A 6,440-nucleotide genomic window follows, 5' to 3' on the forward strand; every position below is an offset into this window, starting at 1 on the left:
AGAGTGGGTTTGTTGTTGTTGTTTAGTTGTTTAGTCGTGTCTGACTCTTTGTGACCACATGGACCAGAGCACGCCAGGCACTCCTGTCTTCCACTGCCTCCCGCAGTTTGGTCAAACTCATGCTGGTAGCTTCGAGAACACTATCCAACCACCTCATCCTCTGTTGTCCCCTTCTCCTTGTGCCCTCCATCTTTCCCAACATCAGGGTCTTTTCCAGGGAGTCTTCTCATGAGGTGGCCAAAGTATTGGAGTCTCAGCTTCACGATCTGTCCTTCCAGTGAGCACTCAGGGCTGGTTTCCTTCAGAATGGATAGGTTTGATCTTCTTGCAGTCCATGGGACTCTCAAGAGTCTCCTCCAGCTCCATAATTCAAAAGCATCAATTCTTCGGCGATCAGCCTTCTTTATGGTCCAGCTCTCTCCTGATATTTTGACTAGAACCTTTATAGCTGCTGATGCCAGTAAACTGGGTTGAGGGGGAGGCTTGGTAGACTGAATGAGTTCCGTAGGCTGGCAGTTCCTTGATGCCAATTTATACCACCTATCACTCACAGGGTCCAGTGTTGTATATTCTTTCTGTACCTGAAGTTACATATACCTGTACATGAAATTAGAGGCAACTCACCAAGTGAGGTTCAAGCCTGGTTCTAGCCCTGAAGTCTCTGTCACAGAGCACCCAGAATTATGAAGCCAAACCATGGTATTTGATTATGATTAATGCATTTTCCAAAACTTGGTATGTACAACTTACATTTACCGATACTTTCATTAATCTTGTATCAGAAGACTTCCATGTCCACCCCTCCATGGTTCCGTTTGTTCGTTATTTTGCTACATATCCTAATACCACCCAAGTCCTTCTGTACACTAACCTAGTTGTTTTTAACTGCTGCTCATATTGCTAACCACACTTGGAAGTTTCTTTGACTATTATATCTCTTTAAATGCTCCCCCAAATATTCCTACTCTTCCTGTGTCCCTTCTCTCATCTTGATTCCTTATCCTTGCTATCATAGCAGCAAGTTGCAGAATGAGCAATACCTAGGTATTTTAGAACCTATTGCATTTTATTTACTTTTCTGATGAGTATTGCTATTATTGTGAATACATACAGAGAAGAACTTCATAAGTTTAATTATTTGTGATACTGGAAAACGTCTAATTGCTCCATTCACTTGAATCCCCTTCCATCCAGTGCATTTACTATTCAGATACACATGCAAAAAATACATATGGATTCTCAGGCATTTCAGTGGAGCAATGCAATCTCTCACACATCTCCTCTCCATTTAAATTAATGCAGATCTTGCCAGCATCAGAGATGAACTCCCATCCCCATGCCAAAGGAATCGCTGGATCCAGACAAGAGCTTGATCTAATAAGTAGATTCTCAATGTAGCATTTTCACTGTGTACACTGAAATAGGAAAAGTAGGGGTTTTTTTTATTGCAATGCTACAGAGATGTGATTCTGGAAATGCTAACAATTCTAAACCATTCATACAATAATATATTGGGGTTGTTTCTGTTGTTCTCCTTATATTGCCCTGTATAAACTATGAATAACAACTGAGAGCTATTTATCAAATTCCATGAGTTGCCTCAGAGTGGAATATTGGTCACTTTATTTTTGATTAAAACTCCATAAATCTGTCACAAAACCTTCAGTCTCTTAAGAACTACTCAGGATGCAGCTCTTGCCAGATTTCCTGCAAGATGCTCATATAATAGATTATATTAGAAATTAGTGAAACAATTGTCCTCTGCTTGCCATATTTTTCCATGTATAAGACGACGCCTGCCTAAAACGGGGAGGCTAAGTCACAATATCTCCAGAGCAAAATTGTCGATACTTAGCCTGAGGAAAGTTGAACTCTGGAACTCCTTGCCACAAGGAAAGCACCATGGCAAAGAATTTATCCATTTCCAAAAATGGATTAGGTAGCAGTAGAAAATTATTTCGATAATTACTCACTGATTATGCAAAGCTGTCTCCATCTGCCAATATTTTGTGATTGGTGGGTATTAGTCATTTGTAGTTGCAAGTGGGCCCTGGGAGTAGAAAGTTTGGGAACCTCTCGCTTAAGGCATCTGATGCAATCATAGGGCAGGATTCACCTAACAAACCACATCAATGGAAGGCCTGCGTAATGACTTTTTCTTGCACAACAGGGCTTCCCACCCCCCCACGTACTGTGCTCCAGAAACCAGCTAGGGTGGGGCTCAGGGGAACCTCCAATAAGAGCTCGTAGCGGCAGTGGGATCATTCCACCTGGCAAGCGGAACTGCTTTGCATTTTTTAATCCAAAACTTGAACTAGAAGTATTATTGCATTATGTCAGGAGCTCTGGAACCTTGATAGTTGTGGATAATGATTTAATTTTCGTGAGGAAGTATTTATTGACATTTAAATTAGGGACTATGAGTGGAGTGTTGTTTTGAATTTATATGCCAGACTGAGTTAGCTACAACTCACTAATTTCAGTTAATTCATTAAGTTCATCTTTGCCTTTCCCCTATGAAAGGAAAGGACCCCTGCAGTCTAGACGGGATGTACTTCTTAGGGTGATAAATAATGAATAAATACAGAGAGTGCCATTAGCCATTAATGTAGGAGATTGATTCTCTGGAGCGTGCCGTTTCCATCCTTAATTTAGTGCTTATGCCACCTGCCTTTTGCACTTATCATATTGGGCTTTAGTGAGAGTGAATGAGATTCCCTTATCATTCTTTGTTTACTTCATTTTTACCAATGCACGCCAGCCAAAATAGAGCCTTTCTACAGTGACACAAAAGAAGATATAAATTGGAGGGAAAGTGCTCCATGTTAGCATACCTTTATTGTTCTGGCATAGTGATTTATGTGGCTTATTCATCATGATTAGGGAGCAACTCAGAAGATACTAGTTGTGCGTGTGTTTTATATCTATCTACTTAAAGCACATTACCAGAGATTAAGGACTGTAATGTTCTTATAATACAGGGATAGGAAACCTATGGCCCTCCAGCAGTTGTTGGGAAGTGCCTGCATTGAATACTATTAGGAATCCCATATGTACTGTTTAAAGGAGAACAGGATATTTTTAAGATGCTGGTGGTGGTGAGTGGATGGTGCAGTTCAGCCAATTGAGGATGGGTTGATTATGAACATCTGAGTATACTGAGCAAAAATCAAGAATGAATTTTTTCATTCTTGGAGGAGGAGGTGCTATAGTTCATTGGTAGAGCACATGATTTGGATGTAGAAATTTCCAAGTTTAGTTTAAAACGGATTTGGTGCTCTTGTGCAACAAACATGATTCTTGATTCAGAGCACAGTCTCTCAGCTATGGCACTACCGCAATTCTCCTCATGGTTGCATTATATTTTTAAACAACCAGGACAACTGCAGAACAGACTCTACAACTGAACATTTTCACTGCAGCAGCAGAAGAGCAAGTCAAACAATAAAAGGGGGGAAAAATGTCCATATAGTGCAGTTCAGTTGCAATAATATACAATTCTAACACGAGCATGACATCTTTATGTGTTGCTGTATTTATTCACTAGTAAGAGCTTTCAGACCTGGTGATGCCGTGCATATAATTAGCTTCGCTGTCTTGAGCGACCTTCAGGTCCAATCGGGCTGAAGGGGAAGGAGGCAATCACCTCACCTGTCTGTCCCCTTGGAGATGCCAGGACAGGTGTGAACCGAGTGTTCGGGCCCTACCTGCAAGGTGGAGTTCCCGTTTGCCTGCAAGAACCGAGCCACATCCTGTTTGCCACTCTAGAGTCATGCCTGCCCACTCCTTTTATGATAGAAGCTGTGTGTGTCAGCTGTTGAATGAATGTCTTTTGTTTGCTTAGCCCTGCCATATACTTGTTCCACCAGTGATCATTGGCTTGCCCATGTTCTATACTGATTTGAACATTAAAGTTTGTGGCAGAAAACAAAATTTGAGCTTCATGTACTTCATGCAGGACATCAGCCACAGGGCACCCACAGTGACCTGCCACGGTTGGCACCCACGTGGCAGGCAGTGGTCATGGGAGAATCAGTTTGCTAAAAGATTGGCAAAGCAGCACTGAATCTTTTCCCTAATATCCCTCCTTAAGAATCTAAGAAGGACCCTTCTGAATGAGATCAAGGGTGCATCTGGTCTAGCACCCTGCCTCCCACAACGACCATTCAGAATCCTCCAGGAGGACTGAAGGCAACAGCCATCTCACACAGTTGCTCCCCAGCAATGGGTACTTTGAGGTACTCCCCCTCTGAACACGGCCTCTGGAGGCTGCATGTATTCATCATAAAAAGGAGCCATTTCCACTACTGTGCTAATACGTCTAATCACAAGTGGAGAAGAAGCTGCCTTTTAACAAGTCAGAACATGGGTCCACCTAGCTCAGTATTGTCTATTTTGACTGGCAGTGGCTTTCCAGGATTGCAGACAAAGGATGCTCCCAGCCTTATCTAGAGATGTCAGGAATTGAACCTGGGCTGGGACCTTCCATGTGCAATATTGATGCTCCACCACTGAGCTACTGTCTTTCTCCATATTTCAAATAGGGAAATGTTAGTATGCCTCTTCAAAAAAAGAAAAGAAAAGAAAAAGGTATGGTTAATAAGCAAAAACAATTTTATTTTTAAAAACAAAAGGCAGAGTTTTCATTGCCGTCACCCCACCCCCAAAGCAAATATATCCAGTAGAAATATTCAATTCTCCCTGTCCTATAATAGTACATTTTGAAGCAGGCAGCTGAGGAGGAATCAAGGACAGAACTGACACGCAGCAAGAGAACAAACTCAGCAGCTTTGTCAAATGCTTCTCAGTTTGTCTGTTGCATAACTGCAGTGCTAAATGCTACTCTGACTAATTTCTGCCACGTACAGAGCCAGATTTTCACATCAAGGAGCTGAGGCCAGATTGTCAAATGCTCAGCAGAGAAATGAGGGCCAGATTTTTCCAAAGTGATCAACACCCAGCATACATGCTAAAGCACTGAGGTCTTCTGGAAATTCTGGCACATGGCTTTGTTGCCACCTCTGCAGTACAGCTGAGGTCTTGGTTATAAACGCAGGGAAGAGTTTTCTGAACTGCCACTGACTTTGGGGGTGGATGAGATAACTTCATCATGTCCTCTCCTTTGAATCTTCAATAGTCATCAAGGATGAACTGTGTGGCAGGAACTGACCAGATCTTCTGGATGTTGTCACCAGTTCCATTCCTGGATCTCATCAGAGAGAAGAGTGCTTCAGGGAAGGGACTGCTCTTTACCAAAACTGCAACTATAAGAACTTGTGCTTAAGCTTGCTTTCTCCTCCTCTTTCCCATTCTTTTTTCCTTGTGTGCCATATCTTCTTAGCTGGTAGGCTGTTGGGAAAGGACCACCTTTGAACTGAATTTTGTAAGCCGTTCTGAGAGCTTTTTTTTGGCTGGTGGGCTGGATATAAATCCTGAAAAGCAGTTCCAATTGCAATTCTTTCTAAAATACCTGGAAAAATAACATCTTAACTTGAGGCCAACAAATTGTGAAGTCAGCACCACACACACCTCCTTTGCAAGGACATTCTAAAGTTGGAGAGCCACCACAGAACGGGCTCTCTGCTTTATGACTACACAATAGGTAAAGGTAAAGGACTCTGACCATTAGGTCCAGTCGTGACCGACTCTGGGGTTGTGGTGCTCATCTCGCTTTATTGACTGAGGGAGCCGGCGTACAGCTTCCAGGTCATGTGGCCAGCATGACTAAGCCGTTTCTGGCAAACCAGAGCAGCGCACGGAAACACCGTTTACCTTCTCGCCGGAGCAGTACCTATTTATCTACTTGCACTACTTGCACTTTGACGTGTTTTCAAATTGCTAGGTTGGCAGGAGCAGGGACTGAGCAATGGGAGCTCACCCCGTTGCAGGGATTCAAACTGCCGACCTTCTGATGAGCAAGCCCTAGGCTCTGTGGTTTAACCCACAGCGCCACCTGCGTCCCTACACAATAGACCTTTGTTAAAGCAGTGTTTGGGGAAAGGCTTCTACAGAAGATCTTACTACACAAGCAGGCTAGTTTGAAGATAAGATATAAAGAATTAAAACAATATACAAAGTGTTCTAGTTGAACCTTACCGTAAACCAAATGTTCGCACTGGTATTCAAACTCCATTTGCATTGACAGCTTTTGTCTGAAGCAGCCACAATATAAAGGTGTTAAGAGTGTCTGCTTCACACACTGTAATTGCTGTTAATTAATTTCATTCCTAGACAAAAAACAAAAAAACAAAACAATGTCTAATAAAGCTACATTGCAGATCACCATAGTGCTGTAGTTGACTCAGCCCCTTTTCTGCTTTTGCAATTCTGAAAATCTTTAAGGAAAATTGTTGAGCTCTGCAGTACACCCAGTTAGAAACTGGAACACAAAAAATATGAGGGCAAAATAGAATAAATGTTTGAAGCTTATAGTTTCTACT

The 6,440-nt window shown here is 42.3% G+C and overlaps 1 long non-coding RNA gene across 1 annotated transcript; it reads right to left on the reverse strand.

The window, feature by feature from the left end:
• Positions 1-788: 788 nt before the first annotated feature.
• On the reverse strand, positions 789-6,228 carry LOC307213481. Its single transcript, XR_013837534.1, has 3 exons — positions 6,097-6,228; positions 1,974-5,470; positions 789-1,415 (listed from the first exon to the last, which is right to left on the reverse strand). It is a non-coding gene; the product is annotated as an uncharacterized lncRNA (long non-coding RNA).
• Positions 6,229-6,440: the final 212 nt, after the last annotated feature.

This window comes from Podarcis cretensis (assembly GCF_951804945.1).
Source record: "Podarcis cretensis genome assembly, chromosome: 3".
NCBI lineage: Eukaryota > Metazoa > Chordata > Lepidosauria > Squamata > Lacertidae > Podarcis > Podarcis cretensis.